At 43.6% G+C, this 20,484-nt stretch overlaps 1 protein-coding gene across 2 annotated transcripts in view; it reads left to right on the forward strand.

The window, feature by feature from the left end:
* The window catches only part of LOC124776212 (toll-like receptor 2), a 183,499-nt gene that overhangs the window by 84,115 nt on the left and 78,900 nt on the right, over nt 1-20,484 (forward strand). The gene's annotated exons all lie outside the window — the stretch shown is intronic.

The following is a 20,484-nucleotide window of genomic DNA, read 5'->3' on the forward strand; positions in this document are numbered from 1 at the left end:
TTAAAATTCCTGAACATTAGACTTCGTGCCAATGTTCTGGATCAAATTCCAAACGTCTTCTCACCGTCTGATGGAGCGAAGGCACATGTCATTGATGGATGATCCCATGGTCAGATTGGCACGTTGAGTTCTGTGGCCCCCTTGGTGCTATTCGAGATGGGTAGCCTGTGTGTTGACACGCAGTACCACCCTCTCATACGCACCCATTAAAATACCTACACTCAACTAAGAGCTCTTGAAACTTAGCAGTCCCTCTGTAGTCTACAGTGGTGCAGAGTATTTTAGTGCTTACATTTTCCTGTATTGAAGATTAGCTGCTGCATTACGTGTGACATGGTAAAATAAAGGCGAAAGGAAAAAATCTGTATCAATATAGGGATTACAGGACATTACTGTGGGGAATTGCAACTCAGCAGTGACATTCATCGTATCATTCCCCATTCTTTTGGCTAGAAAACCCTATTTTTCAACAAGATCTCCCTTCAATGGGACGGCCTCACGCCAACTCTACTGCTCGACACGGAGCCAGGGTCTGGAACCGCGTGGCCGCTACGGTCGCAGGTTCGAATCCTGCCTCAGGCATGGATGTGTGTGATGTCCTTAGGTTGGTTAGGTTTAAGTAGTTCTAAGTTCTAGGGGACTGATGACCTCAGAAGTTAAGTCCCTTAGTGCTCAGAGCCATTTTTGGAGTCAGCGTCTTGCGGCATAAATAACCTCCCCATCATCCACGTACTGCTACCCGCGGAATACATGCTTCATTGAACCACAAAGATGGAAGTCGGAAGGTGCGAGATGAGGGAAAACAGTCCAATGAAGTTTTGTGAGCTCCTGTTGGGTGCGCATGGGTGAGGCCTTGGGTTGTCATGGGGAAGGAGCAGTTCGTTACCATTTTTGTGACGACGAACGTGCTGATGTAGTTATTTCAGTTTTATGAGGGTGGTACAATACACACCAGAGTTGATTGTTGCACCAGAACGGAGGACCTAGAACAGAATAATCCCTTCAGAGGCTAGAAGATCGTCGCCACGAGTTTACCAGCTGAGGGTAAAGCTTTGAACTTTTTCTTCGGAGGAGAGGTGATGTGGCGCCACTCCATGGATTGCTGTTTTGTTTCCGGTTTGAAGTGATGAACCCATGTTTCATCGTCTGTGACGATGTTCGGCAAAAAATTTTCACGATCAGCCTCACAACGAGCAAGCTATTCCGCACAGATGGTCCTTCATTGCTGTTCAAGATCTCCTGTTAGGCGGTGAGGAACAAAGCGGGAACACACATTTGAGTACCCCAACTGGTGGACCAGTGTGTCAACACTGCCGACATGTTTGAGATGCGTCGATCTCCTCAAATTAATGTCCGCCCGTTTCAGTATTGCAGGAGTCACAGCTGTGTGCAGCCGGTCGTCATGCGGGAGATCGGACAAGTTTGCGCAACCTCGTTGCGATGATGACAAACGACGACTCACCTTGCTTTTATTCAGTGTCAGGTCAATGTACACGTTCCACTAGCGCCTACCAATATCTGCGATGCTCTGGCTTTTCATCAAAAGAAACTCAGTCACAGCTTTCTACACTACTGGTCATTAAAATTGTTACACCACGAAGGTGACATCCTACAGACGCGAAATTTAACCGACAGGAAGAAGATGCTGTGATATGCAAATGATTAGCTTTTCAGAGCATTCACACAAGGTTGGCGCTGGTAGCGACACCTACAACGTGCTGACATGAGGAAAGTTTCCAACCGATTTCTCATACACAAACAGCAGTTGACCGGCGTTGCCTGGTGAAACGTTGTAGTGATCCCTCGTGTAAGGAGGAGAAATGCGTACCATCACGTTTCCGACATTGATAAAGGTCGGGTTGTAGCCTATCGCGATTGCGGTTTATCGTATCGCGACACTGCTACTCGCTCGAAGACCATGGCTGCGGTTACCCTTGACGCTGCATCAGAGACAGGAGTGCCTGCGATGGTGTACTCAACGACCAACCTGAGTGCACGAATGGCAAAAAGCCATTTTTTCGGATGAATCCAGGTTCTGTTTACAGCATCATGATGATCGCATCCGTGTTTGGCGACATCTCGGTGAACGCACATTGGAAGCGTGTATTCGTCATGACCATATTGGCGTATCACTGGGGTGCCATTGGTTACACGTCTCGGTCACCTCTTGTTCGCACTGACAGCACTTTGAACAGTGGACGTTACATTTCAGATGTGTTACGACCCGTTGCTCTACCATTCATTCGATCCCTACGAAACCCTACATTTCAGCAGGATAATGCACGACCGCATGTTGCAGGTCCTGCATGGGCCTTTCTGGATACAAAAAATATTCGACTGCTGCTCTGGCTAGCACTTTCTCTAGATCTCTCACCAGTTGAAAACGTCTGGTCAATGGTGGCTGAGCAACTGGCTCATCACAATACGCCAGACACTATCCTTGATGATCTGTGGTATCGTGTTGAAGCTGCATGGGCAGCTGTACCTGTACACGCCATCCAAGATCTGTTTGACTCAATGCCCAAGCGTATCAAGGCCTTATTACGGCCAAGAGGTGGTTGTTCTGGGTGCTGATTTCTCAGGATCTATGCACCCAAATTGCGTGAAAATGTAATCACATGTCAGTTCTATTATAATATATTTGTCCAATGAATACCCGTTTATCATCTGCATTTCTTCTTGGTGTAGCAATTTTAATGGCCAGTAGCGTACCTCCGGTACAGATGCCATTTTGATGGCTATGTATAGGCCGCCACCTATCGGAACTTCATGAAATTATAGGAGCTGAAGCGAGAATATTCCACGATGTCCCACATCAAATTTCGCGTCTTTTCGACGCAACTGCCCGAGAAAAAAATGTGATGCATTACTTACCGAACGCCTTTCGTAATACCATGTTTCTGACAAAATGGGTGGTTGTAGAATGAAACACCAAGAGGCTTAAACCTGCTGCCAGCAAGTAGACAACCTCTCTTGAAAAAAAGGAAAGTCCAGCTTAACGTTCTCATCTGGCGAACAGTTCTTTATTATTAACATGATAAGGACGCAATAAAGGCGACAGTGTAGAGAAGTTTGGGATTTAACACAGCACAGTAGCGCACAGTCTGGAGTTAATGAACTGCACTCTGTAAATCAACACTGGTGACGACAATTACTTTCCCCAGCAGGACCACTGTCGACTGCCTCCAGTCGAAGGCCACCGCGCAAGGGTGCTTTAAAAGTCTTCAGACTGACTCAGTGATGGAGATGAGATACCAGATTAGTGGCCGTCCAGTAATCCATTAACGGCTAATGAGCAAATCAGGCCATATAGGGAACTGACTGTCATATTTACAGTAATTTGCCAAGATGAACGACGAGCGGAGAGTCATTGTGTAGTGAGCAGGGAAATAATGCTAAGGACACAGTGGAGGAGTTCTGAGGAGGGGTTCTGAGGAGAGATGTCACGTCGGAAACCCGAAATATTATAAGTAGACCGCATGTTCTAGAACTTCGCATACCACAATATTTACATTGTCTAATTAAAAAAGTGAAGTAAGAAAATGGTTCAAATGGCTCTGAGCACTATGGGACTTAACTTCTGAGGTCATCAGTCCCCTAGGACTTAGAACTACTTAAACCTAACTAACCTAAGGACATCACAAACATCCATGCCCGAGGCAGGATTCGAACCTGCGACCGTAGCGGTCGCGCGGTTCCAGACTGTAGCGCCTAGAACCGCTCGGCCACCCCGGCCGGCAAAAAGTGAAGTGCCCAGAAGACATGGTCGGATGCCAATGTAACTTCGTACACGTACATACCATCGGCGGGTATGCAAATGTTTAGAGTGGAAATTCTCTATGACCGGTAGGATGGCCAGCGGATTTAGTGTTGCTCGCTTTTGGTTTTTGGTACCTGGACTCGTAATATATACAAGCGGCTCGAACAGCGTCGGATGTTGAGTCATTCCTGTGAAGGACATAGAGATGCCGCGTACTGGTGTAACACGGCGTTATCAGCACTTGCCAGAGTTTGAAAAGGACCTCATTGCATGTTTCCATTTGGCCAACTGGTTGAACCGTCCAATATCCAGATTTGTGGGGCGCTCAGATACGACAGAGTCCTGATGTTGTACTGAATTGGACGTGACAGCAGGTGTATTCCGTCATCAAGGTCTCATGAGACCACCAAGCACATGGTAACCCCTTCACGTCTACACCTGCCGTCCAAGAAGAAGTAATGGACACCCTGCAGTATTCTGTGTCATTGTTCAGAGGCTAGCTGCTGTCGGACTAGGGAATTGTCGGCCCATGCGTAGGCTGTCGTTAATATCACAACACAAACGACTGCTTTTGGAGTGTTGCCGTGACCGGCGAACATGAATGGCGTCGCGTTAAGTGATGCATCGCGGTTCTCCACTAAACCGAATTACCATACGCGGCAAGTAAGGCGGTGGCCTTGAGAGAGGTCCAAATCTTCTAATATTTTGTAGAGGCACAGCGTTGTTAATTTTGACGTGGGGAGCCATCGGGTGTAACTTCGGCTCACGACTGGTAGTGAGTGACGAAACTCGGCAAAGTGATACGCCACGGACATCCTGCGTCCTCATAAACACTGAAGAGCCAAATAAAGTTATACACCTACGTAATATCGTGTAGGGCCCCGACCTGGCATGGACTCGACTAACGTCCGAAGTAGCGCTGGAGGGAACTGACACCCTGAACCCTGCGGGCTGTCCATAAATCCGTGGTACGAAGGGGTGGATATCTCTTCTGAACAGCACGTTGCAAGGCACCCCCGATATGCTCAATAATGTTCATGCCTGAGAAGTTTGGTGGCAAGCGGAAGTGTTTAAACTCAGAAGAGTGTTCCTGGAGCCATTCTGTAGCAATTTCGGACGTGTGGGGTGTCGCATTGTCCTGCTGGAATTTCCCACGTCCGTCGGAATGCACAATGGACATGAATGAATGCAGGTGATCAGACAGGATGCTTACGTACGTGTCACTTGTCAGTCGTATCTAGACTTATCGGGGGTCCCATATCATTCCAACTGTACACATTCCACATTATTAAAAAACCTCCACCAGCTTGAACAGTCCCCTGCTGTCATGCATGGTCCATGGATTCATGAGGTTGTCTCCATAACCGTATACGTCCATCCGCTCGATAAATCTGAACGAGAATCGTCCGACCAGGCAACATGTTTCCAGTCATCAACAATCCAATGTCGGTGTTGACGGGCCCAGGCGAGACGTAAAGCTTTGTGTCGTGCAGTCATCAAGGGTACACGAGTGGGCCTTCGGCTCTGAAAGCCGACATCGGTGATGTTTCGTTGAATGGTTTGCACGCTGACACTTGCCGATGGCCCAGCACTGAAATCTGCAGCAATTTGTGGAAGGGCTGCACTTCTGCCACGTTGAACGATTCTGTTCAGTGTCGTTGATCCCGTTCTTGCAGGATGTATTTCCGGCCGCAGTGATGTCGGAGATTCGATGTTTTACCGGTTTCTTATTATTCACGGTTCACTCGTGAAATGGTCGAACGTGAAAATCCCCACTTCATCGCGACCTGGGAGATGCTGTGTCCCATTGCTCCTGGGCTGACTGTAATACGACGTTCAAATTTAGCTAAATCTTGATAACCTGCCATTGTCGCAGCAGCAAGCGATCTAACAACTGCGCCACACACTTATTGTCTTATATAGGCGATGCGCAGCGCCTTATTCTGCCTGTTTACATATCTCTGTATTTGAATACACAGGCCTATACCAGTTTCTTTGGTGCTTCAGTGCATTACCTCTCATTTGACTAATTGTGGTGAAATTTTGCAGCAGGACAATGATCGTCCACACTTAGCACTTGTCTCTATAGACTGATAGAGTAATTTTGAAATAGCCCTCTTGGGAACAGGATCCCCAATCTGTCCCTGACGGAACATGTGAGGGTCCAACTCGGACAGCAACTCCATCCCATCCCAGTGTCAAGGATATCAAAGACCAGCTATAGTAGCTATAGGCCAGCTTACCTCAAGAAAGCTTACAAAAGAACAAAGTAAAAACCTTTCCATCTCATAAGTTAGAGGTGCCATGGCTCGAAAAGTGATAAAATGCTGACAACAAAGTTTATACATTTCACAAAATATTTGTGATATTACTGAAGTGTAAATACTACTATTCTAACTTACTACCGGCTTTTCTTCTCAGAACAGCACTAGGTATCAACTGTAAAACTTGCTGCTTCTTGTTCTTCTGGCAATCTCTTCGAAGAGTGTTTTGCCGCAGCTCTCCCTGCTATCTTGGGCAAATCTTTTCGTATCTGCATAAATCTAGTTAGCATCCCACATCCATTTGAACCTGCTTAGTGCATTCAAAGTTTTGACACCCTTTACAAATCTTACCGTCCCCTCCCCCCCTGCCCGCCCCTCAATTCTCTCCATTACCATAATGATTATTCCTTCAAACCTCAGGATGTCTCCTACCATGCTTCTTCTAGTCATATTGTACATAAAAACTCCCCCCTCTTTCCCCCCCAATTCGATTCCGCATCTGTTCGTAAGCTACACCATTTTCTCACCTAATCCTCAGAATTCTTTTATATCAGCATATTTCAATAGATTCTCACCTGGACTGTTTATCGTCCGCATTATACTTTCCTATAAATAAGAACCATCAGGAAAGACTGCTCAACACTTAAAATTGTATTCGATAGTTGATTTCTCAGTTTCAAAAACGCTTTTTTTATTTCTGTTCTATAATTTACGTTCTCTGTGGTCTCTCCGTCGCCAGTTACTACTTTCAGTGTATCAGTTTTTACTGTAGTTACTTCAAAATCACCTGATCTGATTCTAAGACTCTCCATACCGCTTGTTTTACTTTTAGTTATGTTCATCTCATAAACTCTTTTCAGGGCACTGTACATCCCCTTCACCTGATCGTCTAAGTCCTTTGCCATGTCTGACGGACTTACAGTTTCATCATCAAATCTTTAAGTTTTTTTCTTCGTAAACTTTAATTCATTCTCGGGTTAGTGTTCGATTTCCCTCACTGCTTCCTCAGCGTAAAGATTGCATAATGTGAAAGGCAGGTCTCAATTCTTTTTCTATCACTGTCTCCATTTCACACCCTTCGAACTTTAGTGCCTCGAGTCTGGTTTCTCTACAAGTTGTAGATAATCTCTCGGTCACTGTATTTTATGCCTCATAACTTCGCAGTTCCAATGAGTGTATTCCAGTCAACAATGTGGAAATCTTTTTGTAAATTTACAAATACTATGAATTCCAGTCTGCCTATTTCCTAAAATATTTTGTATTGTCACTGTTTCTTCATGCGCCCTTCTTTTCTATCTTACGTATCCCACTTATCAGGTGGAATAGTTTAATGAAGAGTAGTTCTCGCAAGGATCTGGAGCCAAATGTTTATTGAATCGAACACTGGCAATAGCCATGAAAACTATAGGAAAGGACTAAAAAAAGCATACTCTCGACCTGCTATCTTTAACGCTTCTTAAATTTTGACAAACGAATTCAGCAGTGTACACAGGTAACGTCTAGCACATACCATGTTACGAGAATTACAGTTTCTCGCAACGCTGATTCGGCGAATTGTGTTGTATTTACAACAAACTTTACAGAGAGTTAGAATTAGTGCAAGAAGATGCATTTCAATAAATCTCAAAATCGCAAACTCTTGTAGGCAGAGCAATCCTGCCTTGTCTATACTGATCTTCTATGAAGTAAGAACGGAAAAGGCCTCAATTTCATGGCTACCAAATAAAGAAACATTGTAGCCTACTAACATAAAGTTTACAAACCGCTTGGGGAAAAATAGTTTTCATGATCTTAACTATGTTGATAATGAAGGGGCACCTCTAGTAGTAGACGATCTCTTATTCAAAAGCAGAGAAAACTTTAAATATTAGCGAAATGTTTTTCACAAATGTAGTGGCTTTGAGTGTGAAACTGAGTTAAGACAGTCACCACTTCACAAACGATATTTAGTTTCGCTCACGTATTTAATGAAAATAGCCACTTTTAAAAAGAATCAAAATCAGATTGTCACATCTCCACTACACAACAGTAATCTGCTACTCGCACGGAGCTCTAACTGCCGAGAAGAAGGCATAAGAAAGAAAATTTATTGCCTACGGGCAGATCGCTTTAAGGAAAATACTTGGCTCTCTGAGAGAGATTTACTCACGAGAGTGGAAAATGTTGAAGAAAAAACTACAAAAGAATTAATATCTTACACCCCCTAATTGTCAGCAAAACAAAATAGAGAATAGTCATTTGCACAAGATAGGCAATGTGGATGCCAGAAAGCAAAGTGACCTTAGATACATTCTTGGTAGCAGTTCATGGCAGAAGGAAACAACCAAGACAATACTGACAAAATCACTTTATGATTACAGACCAATTAGCAACAACCTGTCGCCAAGAAACCTATGGGATACATTGCTCGCAATCAAATGTCTTATCGTTGAATATCTCCTAATTTTAATAATGATAACGGTAGAGTTTCTTACGCAGCCAGTATGACATTCCAGCTACTTACGGAGAAGGGTGAGAAGACAGCCTAGCGCTTGCAGTTTCAACGAAGCTCACAATTTGGCGCTTTGGTTCTGAGTCGAGTGGAAGGACTGAACCAGAAGAGACATCGAAAGTTCTGTGACAGGTTAGGCTGCAATTTCCTTGACTAGCGCCATAGGGTTGAGAACTGTAGGGTCCCCCTAAATAGGGCAGGTGTGCACTACACATCAGACATTACTCAGATAACTGACTGTATGTGGGGTGCACACAACAGTTTTTTTAGATTAGGCGTCTCTCCATCCAATCCAGATAACGATAGCTGTAGGAAACACAGAAGTGTCAAATGGTTCAAATGGCTCTGAGCACTATGGGACTTAACATCTATGGTCATCAGTCCCCTAGAACTTAGAACTACTTAAACCTAACTAACCTAAGGACATCACACAACACCCAGTCATCACGAGGCAGAGCAGAAGTGTCAGTGTAAGATCTAAAGAAATGCCTCCCACAAGTAAGAGTATTAAAATCCTAATGGTAAACTGCCGAAGCATTCGCAACAAAATTCCAGAGTGGGAAGCGTTCATGAAAAGCAGTGAAGCTCACATAATACTAGCTACAGAGAGTTGGTTGAAACGTGAAATTGATATCAGAGAGATTTTTGGGGAAAATTGAAGTGTGAAGCGGAAAGATAGGTAAATAGGAAATAGGGGTGATGTGCTTGTCGCAGTAGACAAGAAACTCAAATCCAGCGAGATAGAAATTGAAGCTGTATGTGAAATTGTTTGGGCAAGACTCAGTATCAGGGGTGGGCATAAGATGATTGGATCCTTCTATCGCCCACCAAACTCATCTCCTGATGAAACTGAGAACTTTACAGAAAACCTCAGTTCACTTGTACGCAAGTTCCCCCATCATACGGTAATCATCGTTGGTGATTTTAACCATCCAACAAGTAATTGGGAAAACTACAGTTTTCTAAGAGGTGGGCGTGACAAGACATCCTGTGAAACTTGACGAAATGCCTTCTCTGAAGATTGCCTAGAACAGATAGTTAGGAACCCCACCCGTGATGGAAATATAATAGCTGTAATGCCAACAAAGAAAACTGACGTCTTTGCGGATGTCCACATCGAAACTGGTATCAGCGGCCATGACGCGGTTGTGGCAACAATGATTACCAAAGTAAAAAGAACAACTAAAACAAGTAGAAAGATATATTTGTCAAGCAAACTAGATAAAAAATTCAGTAGTGTCATAGCTCAACCAGGAACTTGAAACTTTCAGCACAAGTCAGGAACATGTATAGGAGCTCTGGCTCAAATTTAAAAGAAAAGTTGACCACGCACTGGATAGATATGTATCCACTAGAACAGTTCACAATGGGAGGGAACCACCATGGTATACAATCACTGTAAAGAAACTTCTAAAGAAATAGAGATTACTGCATAATAGGTGTAAACAAATCGTAGGGTTATAGATGGAGAGATGCTAAATAAAACGCGTTTGGCTGTCAAGAGATGCTTTCAGTTACTGCCATAGCAGAGTATTGTCAAATGATATTTCACAAAATCCAAAGAAGTTCTGGTCGTATGTAAAGGCTGTTAGTGACACCAAACTTAGTGTTCAGTCCATAGCGAATGAGACAGGAACTGAAATTGATGGTACCAAAGCTAAAGCTAAAACGCTTAACTCCGTTTTCAAATGCTCCTTTACGAAGGAAAACCCAGGAGAATTGTCTCAGTTTAATCCTCGAACAGCTGAAAAGACGAATGAAATAAGTATTAGTGTCAGTGGTGTTGAGAAACAGCTGAAATCATTAAAATTGAACAACGCTCCAGGCCCCGATGGAATCCCTCTCAGATTCTATACTGAAGGCGGCTGAGCTAGGCCCTCTTATAACAATTATCTACCGTATATCATTCGACCAAAAAACTGTGCCCAGTTCCTGGAAAAAGGCATAGATCACACCCGTCTACAGGAAGGGTATTAAAAGTGATCCACAAAGCTATCGCCAATATCCTTGACATCGGTTTGTTGTAGAATCTTAGAACATACTTTGAGCTCAAACATAACGAGGTATATTGAATAGAATGACCTCCTCAGTGCCAACCATCTACATCTACATCTACGTGATTACTCTGCTATTCACAATAAGGTGCCCGGCAGAGGGTTCAATGAACCACCTTCAAGTTGTCTCTCTACCGTTCCACTCTCGAACGGCACGCGGGAAAAACGAGCACTGAAATTTTTCTGTGCGAGCCGTGATTTCTCTTATTTATAGTGATGATCATTTCTCCCTATGTAGGTCGTTGGAAACAGGATGTTTTCGCAATCGGAGGAAAAAACTGGTGACTGAAATTTCATGAGAAGATCCCGTCGCAACGAAAAACGCCTTTGTTTTAATGATTGCCATTCCAATTCATGTATCATGTCTGTGACACTATCTCCCCTACTTCGCGACAATACAAAACGAGCTGCCCTTCTTTTGTACTTTTTCGATGTCATTCGTCAGTCCCACCTGATGCAGATCCCACATCGAACAGCAATATTCCAGAATACGGCGGACAAGCGTCGTGTAAGCAGTCTCTTTAGTATACCTGTTGCCCTTCTAAGTGTTCTGCCAATGAATCGCAGTCTTTGGTTTGCTCTACCCACAATATTATCTATGTGATCGATCCAATTTAGGTTATTTGTAATTGTAATCCCTAAGTATTTAGCTGAATTTAGAGCGTTCAGATTTGTGTAACTTATCGCGTAATTGAAATTTAGCTGATTTCTTTTAGTACTCATATGAATAACTTCACACGTTTCTTTATTCGGGGTCAATTGCCACTTTTCGCACCATACAGATATCTTATCTAAATCATTTTGCAAGTCGTTTTGATCATTTGATGACTTTACAAGACAGTAAATGACAGCACCAGGCAGTGCTGATTTGGTATCCCGAGTCACGGTTGATTAGATTGTCTGTGACTTTAATCTCAATGGCTTCTTTAATGACACTGTCCCAAAATCTTGAGGTCTGTGTCACAATCTTGGTGTCATTGTAATCCATTGAATGACCAAGTTCAAGACAGTGCTCTGCTATGGCTGATTTAGTTGCCTGCCTGAGTCTGGTATGTCTCTGGTATTCTTGGGATACCAAATCAGCACTGCCTGGAATCCAGCGCTTGAGCTTGTGAAAACTCAACGCAGGACACTCCGGGATTCTACAAGAAACAGAAGTGGAGACCGAGAGAACAGCCGTGAGACAAGGTGTCTGACATTGGAGACCAGATCTGACACACCCCAGATCATGAACTCGACTTCAGAAGACGGCCAGGCCGGGCGCGGACGGCGGAGGGAACACCAGCGACCAGAGAGGGACAATGTAGCCGCGTCTGGCGGGCGCGGACCTCAGACGGAACACACGACGCGGCGCGGACCGATTAGGGAGCGCCCAGCACGAAACAGAAGTGGAAATCATAGTAACAGTCAAGAGATAGAGTACCCAACATCTCAGACCGGGTGTGACACACCTCAGATGATAACCACATCCGTTGAGGACGGCCAGAACGGGCGCCGACGGCAGTCGGAACATCTGCGACTGGAGGGATCCGTTGAAGCCGAGTCTGGCGGGCGCGGACCGCAGATGGAACACTCGACCCGGCGCGGACCGATTAGGGAACGCCCAGCTCCTCCCAGGTATAAATACTGGACTCGATCGACCCAAGGACCCCTGACCTCATCCCTATCCTACTGCCCTTAACCGCAGGCTCAACAACACCAACTCACCTCGACGAAAGAACAACAGAATAACCACAAACACACTCACAACCGCACACACACACACTCAAAACAATCCACCACAGGAAACACAGACAATCCAAACAACACCAAACAGCGCTCACCCCCTCTCAGGGAAAGGAAAAGAAGAAACAGGATAAATAATGTATTTCATACACCCATTTATTATGTATTCTTCAAATTAAACTATCTATATGCATATATACACTTGTAAAGCAAGCTACGCTCGGAATCTGTAACAGACACAGACTAACTATATATATACATGCATCAACTCCACACACCACATTATCAACCACACACATAAGCACAAGACATGTACCTAACTAAATCATCCAATAAATTCTCATATGTTAACATAAATTTACATACTATATGTCTTTTATACCCCATTTATTTTGTATTCTACGTATCTATGCTCCTTCATTGCTAACATACCTGATTAACTTACCCTCATTCATCTTCACTTATCTTCATCTCTCGTAAACTTAAATTGCATCATGTTAACAAAATTGTTTATGTTACTTTCATCACCTTTTCTTTTACTGTAAATTTAAATTTTTAAATTTTATTATGTTTTAAATTTTATTTTTATTATGTTTTAAAATTTATTATATTAATATATTTGTTTATAATGTTTTCATTCTGCTAAAAACCTGCAATAACAAAATTGTCAACAAATCATAAAAATGCACTTGCAGGAAAAATAAATTGTACAAAATAAAAATAACCATGTAAAAACCCAACGGCTGAAAAGGGACGCCAGCATGCCCTCAAACAGCCCGCCCTCCTCCATCAGAGGAGGGAATGAAAAGTGAAAAAAAAAAAAGACTCAAGGACCAGTCTCAGGTAGCACCTGAAGAAGACAGCGAGGCACGCTGTTGAAATATCGTGCGAGAACGACGCGAACATTCGGCTGGATTCCCGAATATCCAAGATGTCAACAGATCGCCGGGAAAGCATGAAGAATTACATCAATATTGAAACAGTTTCTGTACGCTTTGTGCAGCTGCTTCGCTTGTCTACAACGCGATTTTGTAAAGGTCTGTATGGCAACATCTCTTCGTAGTTCTATAGACGAGCATTGTTTTCATCTACAGACGTTTGTGCTTCGCAGTTGAAAGCTGTCAAAATCCGGCCAGGTGTCAGGAATTTCCTTAAGTTGACTCGACTGTAGGAGTGTCTTAGCAGCAAAGAATAAATGTATTAAAACTTTATGCATCATGTGGCATTTTTTCACGCATCTCACTGTTTATGTCGTCATACATCCTGAAGTATAATGGTTAGGTGGTTTTTATCCCCACAGCGGTTGTTGCCTGACAATAAGGGATATGTTTACCAAGTTTGGTTGCCATCGGTCCAGCTGTATAGAAGATACAGAACATACACTTATACACATGTACATACATAAATCAGTTTTTATAATATATTTTGATATTATTATTATTGTTATTATCTACATATTATTATTATATCTGATTATCGTACTATTATTATTATTATATGCTTGTTGTCTGATTGTTATTAACATTAATTTATTTTGGTTTCACTGCCAGTCTTATCATTTGCTATAACCAACGTGCGAAGGATGCATGAGTAGATATAAGGGAGAGCCTCATGGCTTTAGTTTTGCCGTGTAAAATAAATGTGTGGTGTCACCGCCAGACACCACACTTGCTAGGTGGTAGCCTTTAAATCGGCCGCGGTCCGTTAGTATACGTCGGACCCGCGTGTCACCACTATCAGTGATTGCAGACCGAGCGCCGCCACACGGCAGGTCTAGTCTAGAGAGACTTCCTAGCACTCGCCCAGTTGTACAGCCGACTTTGCTAGCGATGGTTCACTGTCTACATACGCTCTCATTTGCAGAGACAACAGTTTAGCATAGCCTTCAGCTACGTCATTTGCTACGACCTAGCAAGGTGCCATATTCAGTTACTATGAATGTATTCTGAACAGATAATATTGTGAATCATGTACCGTCAAGAGCGACGTTCATCATTAATAGATTAAAGTTAAGTATCAAACTAATTATGTCCGCTTTCTGAATTCTCATTCCTTGTCATGTTCTAGACCTGACGTCAGTATAGTTCTTCCCTCCTCACGCCAGCCTGCGTGAGCTAAAACGCGTGCATTTCGGGCCCCAATCGTAACACGGTGTTGGCTCTTCTGCCAACACAAAAAAATGTGTATTCAAATACAAGTCACTTGAAGTCAGAAATCCAGAAATTATAAAAGGCAAGGCTGAAGACTTTTGTCTTATAGGCAGTTAGGCCATCGTCTATGTTTCCGTGATTCATACTGAAGGTCTAAAGACGCAGACAGTACTTCCCAAACTGTTTATACTTAGCTGCAACTGGGAACCGAGTAGATGCGCCAGGCGCAGCAGAAGTTTTTTTTACACACAGTACTTAGTTAAGTTTTCATTCTGACGTGCTTCTAAGAATAAATGAACTGGATTTGTGTATTTTACTGTGTTGACTGGTGTGTACCAACGTATTCTTAGTTCTTTCAAAAATTTTAATGGATTTGCATAGCGTGAGCTTGTTTCGAGTATAATATAAACCAGAAGTAACATAGTAGAAACAGAGTGAATCTAGTGACTACTTCGGTCAATGTTGCATTCCTTGAGGTATAGGTGAACACTAATTAAGGATGGATAGGGACTGCACCAGCTGTGCACGGATGCACAGTGAACTGGTCACTGTTTGTGAATAGCTGGAAGTTAAACTGGCCGCTGTCTGCAGGCTTCAGACTTCTGCCCATAGCTGCGGCGATGGGCCACCTGAGATGAATGCTGTGGCACCTATAGTGTGGCAGGGAAGCGTGGCAGGGAAGCGAGTCTCAGCACCGGAGGCGAAAATGAGTATTGGCCGCACCGCCGACCTCTTGCACCTTAAAACCAGCTTTGAGGTATTGCCCTCTACTGAAAGTATATCCGAGCCAGCACAGGGCGCTTCGTCAGTTGGGTCTGGGCAGGTGGTGCGGGGGTGGGGGGGTGGGAGGGAGTGGGGGGGGGGGTTACGTCCAAGATTTGGAGAAGGCTCTGCCGGCAGTGCTTGAGCACACGGGGTGCACCCAGCTGCAAATTATGGTTCATTTCGGCCCGAATGACATCTCCCACCTAGGTTCAGAGACCATCCTCGGTTCCTCGATTCAGGGACGTCTCGAGACACGTCTTCGGTCTGGGATCTCGTTGGCTAGAGGAGAATTGTCTTCAGTGTAGTCCGCTTCGAACTGAGCATCGAAAGCCAGTGATGGAGTGTCTGGAGACGTCCCGAACAGCAAATGGTTCAAATGGCTCTGAGCACTATGGGACTTAACATCTATTGTCATCAGTCCCCTAGAACTTAGAGCTACTTAAACCTAACTAACCTAAGGACATCACACACATCCATGCCCGAGGCAGGATTCGAACCTGCGACCGTAGTGGTCACGCGGTTCCAGACCGTAGCGCCTAGAACCGCACGGCCTCACCGGCCGGCCCCGAACAGCAATCGGATACTAAACTGACTGTCACCTACCACACCGCCCAACAACTAGGAATGATGATCTAGGTGCCATTTCATTTCGTAATAGGACGTCTTTGGTTGTCATCCGCTGCACCCTTACGGCACAGCGTACATAGACGATATTATAAAAAAAATGTTATGCCCCGTTTTGCTGCCCCTCATGGCAAGCCATCCTGGGCTTACGTTTCAGTAAGATAATTTCCTATCCGCACACGACGAGAGTTTCTAGTGCTTACTAAACGCTACATTGGCCAACAACGTCGCCGGATGTCTCCCCGATTGAGAATTTTGGAACGTTATGGGCAGGGCTCCCCAAACAGCGAGAGATTTTGGCGATTTAACACGCCAATTGGATAGAATTTGCCACGAAATTTAATAGCACCTCCAACCCTCCAACAACTGTCAGTCAATGCCAAGCTGAATAACAGCTTGCATAAGGGCGAGAGGTGGACCAGAGCGTTATTGACGTGCACGATTTGTGTAGCTCTTTCTCTGGAATAAATCATCCAATTTTTCTGAAACTGTAATCATTTGTTTGTCCGTATATGCACGTCATGTCTACAGATTTCCGTCCCATACGGATAATTCTTTCGAGGTGTGTCTTTTTTTTTGTCTTGGAGTGTACAACGATACAAGCATCAGAGCATGGAACTATTCGCACAGTGGAGGATAGTTCGTTCCAGAGGCGCGTAGCAGCAACAGAGGAGCAGTTTGTGAATGTTTTCGCTTTATGTATGGCCACAGCTAGTGCACTAGATAAGTGAGACCTTCCATTTCGATCATGATATGACAGGTGGGTAATCTGTGACGCGAGATACTCGTGTGCATGACCACGGAGGAGTCGATGAAGTAGGCTTAAAAGGAGACCGCGCCTGCTCGTCGTCACCGATTTCGTCTACATTTATGGTATATGCAAGGCTTGGTCAGAAATGATAGTGATGGTAGTTGAGCTCCAGATGGCCAAGCTTTTGGAAAAAGTAGCATTTTTGGTGCTGGTTGGGCGAGGTATGAGCCATTTATATTACAGTAGTTTACAGGCAGCGGTTGGATCGGCGGGAAGAGCAAAGAACGGAAATCCGAAGGTCGTAGGAAAGAGCCCCTATGACGAAGCCTTTTCTTAATCATCAATTTTTACGCTATTTATTCTGGAAATAGCCCGAAATGTCAACAAATTAACCTACTCATATAAGCGCAATATGGTATACCCCTTTCTGCAACGTTATTGCCAGCAGACTACATATGCTTAAAACACAGTACTGGCTCTTTTGGACCGAGGGTTCAAAAAACGGTGGGTGAGTAGGCGGCGAAATATAGAAATGTCGTCATTACTTTGTGCACTATACAGAATTTTTTTCGCTGGTGCGATGAAGCCCTACGTGAAAGAGAACAGACTACTTCTGTTAATTCACCCGATGGGAAGACAAGCAAATCCACAGTTATACGTCGTGGTCTTTCGAGATGTGGGCGAACTGTTATCGTGCAGTACTACAGTGATTCTCCCCAAAAACACTTCGCTAGTGCAACACTGCGATGTTCACTTTTATGGTCAGGTGAAGAATTTAATCAAAAAGCTGCAAAACTGCTCTCATCTCATCGAGAGAGAAAAAGAAATCGGACCCCGAGAAGGCTGCATCAAAATGCATTCAGTTGTACATCATCAGCTATCGTCACCAATATTTGCCGAAATGATGCGTTACGCATGGTTTGTTGCCAATTCGTGCGAAAAAAGCCACCCATTCATGAGCGTAAACCAAGTTTGTTTTTCTATAGAAACTTGAAAAGAACTTTGTAACAGTAAAACTGCATCGTTTGTAACGTGTCCAAGATGTCGAGAAAGTTACTGTTCCCTTTACTATGAACATCACCCCAGCATGTGTAAATCATCAACCATGAAATAATAAAAGTATCTAACTTTGTATACGAAGTTCACATGTACGCCTTATAATACCTTCCTGGAAATCTATTTCCAATCCCAAATTTTCCTTTGTCTTTTCTTTTCAAGCCTTTTATGAACATACTAGCTGGCGTACACGGCTTCTCTCGGGGAGTTGATATGAGATTGTGTGGTAGTTGGAATAATGGATAAACTGTAAAGTATAAGAGGTAAAAGAATTTTACTGAAAACGTATTCTTTTTACAATACTTTTCAAATCACAAGAGATAAAAAAATTGTTGAAAACATATTCTAACTATTTACAGTACTTGTTGATATTCGAATTTCCTACTTGCGAGCAAGCTACTTATGTTGAAGCAATATTTTAAAGTTTGTCCTTGCGCTTTATTAATTGGAAATCTGTAGGCTAATCTGATTGGAAATTGCAGTCTTTTAAATTGGAATGGCAGAGATCACTCGTATTCTCGGGATAAATGATGTGTGTCCTTTGTATTACCGAGTCGTAAGTTCGGCTTCGATTATGTTATTCGATAGGTGTTTGACTATCATCTTTGTTCCATTACATAGTTTTGATGAGTTGAGATTTCTTAGTAGTGTGATCACGGGCGCTAAAGACTACACTGTTGAGCGCCCATAACACCATATCCATCCACCAGTGTGATCGGAGATGCAATTTTAAGTCGAAGGCAGTGTAATGGCATTCCTGATACTTGGAAAGAATCAGAAAATTTGTAGGGAACTTCACACTTCCTTCAACGGTTACCATCGTGACGATCGATTTGTGTATCGTGTCTTCACCGAGAATCTTCTTTATAATATTAAAGTTGATATCGTCGACAATATTATTTTCAGTTGCCAAAATTGCCCTTTCAAAGAGCCAGACCGGATTGGTATAGTCGTGAACAATGTCTGGATAAATTTGGTGGACGGGTTCATTTTCGGCAGTGGCTATGTTCCAGAAATCGCTGTTGAGTTTAATGAGGCCGGTCGTGTGGCCAGTAGGATATTTGCCCTCACCTATTTATAAAAGCTGTTGAGGAAAATGTTTCTCGTCTTTCGATATTTCAACTCTCATATTTTTTGTTAGTCGTAGTATTGACATGTGTCGCCAGAGATGAGATATTTTTTAGCTGTTCTGCTGGTCTTGGGCATAACTGTAGGTGTTTGTAGAAAATCTGACAGTGCGAGTAGAGCTCCACCAATGGCTTCAGCGTTTCCTCGCAAATGTCATAATGTACTATCCATGCTTCAAGTGAATTTCTATGTGCCATTGTGCATTCATCCCAGAAGATAATTTAAACTGCTTTTGAAGTTCACCTAGTCCAGGTGCTCTCGAAATTTTACATACCGGGAATTATTCTTCTGCTATATTTAGTGATAGTTATAGTGCGGAATGGGGAGTTCGTTCTCTTACCATAAGTGTGACTGCAATGCCGGATATGCTAGTGCAAATGTGATTTGTTTTTTAGTATCTATTTCCCCCAGCAGTAGATTTATTAGAAATGTTTTCCCGATGCCGGCTAGTGCGTTCAAGTGAATAACTCCGCCAGTGTTGATGTCGATCCGGTCCATGATAACGCTGTAAATTTCGTTTTGTCATTGAGGAGCGGTTTGTTGTGAGCAATGCATTGAAGAAATTCGTTGATGTTGTGGCTTTTTTTGTAATTTCGAAGTTTAGCACACTGATAACATCTTTTCGTGGTCTTGCAGCCCATGTTGTACTAAGCTCTTGTTGATTATTGCTAAACATTTATCTTCTAGGTTAGTGAGTGTTCCATTGAAGATGTTGTCGTTTACTTCGATGGTCAGTTCAGGATGAGCTTGTCTGATTTGGTCGGTGTCGTACTCATTCTCTCTTTGAAGGAGTCCCATAGCCGTTTCTGGATCCGATGGGTTACATGTTGTTAGAATTATGGCGAATAGGTCTCTCATTTGTTCAGCCGAGGCTGTGAGTGAGACTTCTTGTAGTGTAAATCCCCAGTGGTTGTCGTTTTCCAGTAGTCCTCAGCGTTGGCATGCTACTCTGTACGTCTGGCGTAGGTAACCGTCAACAGCGTTGAGACCGTGGAACTTGTTGATCCCCGTCTTTCGTGTAGCAACAACCGAAGCTAAAAAACATTCGGCGTTGTTTGGATGTGTATACTCGGCCTAGTGCGCCAGTTTTCATGATACCTGAATGATATCCTACTGGAATTCCTTGTTTTCTTGTTGTGTTCCAAGTAGCCAACGTCGACATATAATAATGTTTTCACGAATGGATACGTTTGGCACAGTTTCTAAAAAGCTGTTAATGTTGTGTTCTGAGATGATTCGCTTCCAGTTTTTGTGGCGGTGTCTTCTGTGAATTAAACTTTCTGTCCATTTCCCAAATGTACTATTTGATGGATTTCACTGAATTGCAGTATTGGTTGGTTGGTTAATTTGCGAGAAGGGACCAAACAGCGAGGTCATTGGCCCATCGGATTGGTAAGGATGGAGAAGGAAGGCGGCCGTGCCCTTTCAAAGGAACCATCCCGGCATTTGCCTGAAGCGATTTAGGGAAATCACGGAAAACTTAAATCAGGATGGCCGGACGCGGGTATGAACCGTCGTTCCCCCGAATGCTATTCCAGTGTGTTAACCACTGCGCCACCTCGCTCGGTAATTGCAGCATTCTACGTTCATGTGTGCTTGGAACATTTTTCAAAGTAGTGTGTTTATGGTGCTACCTATTGATTATCTGTTTCCAGTTCGTCGCTGCCCCATTTTCGTATTTTTTCTGTGAACCCTCCGTTTGTTGGTGATCGTCTT

The sequence above is a fragment of the Schistocerca piceifrons genome, chromosome 2 (genome assembly GCF_021461385.2).
Source record: "Schistocerca piceifrons isolate TAMUIC-IGC-003096 chromosome 2, iqSchPice1.1, whole genome shotgun sequence".
NCBI classification, from domain to species: domain Eukaryota; kingdom Metazoa; phylum Arthropoda; class Insecta; order Orthoptera; family Acrididae; genus Schistocerca; species Schistocerca piceifrons.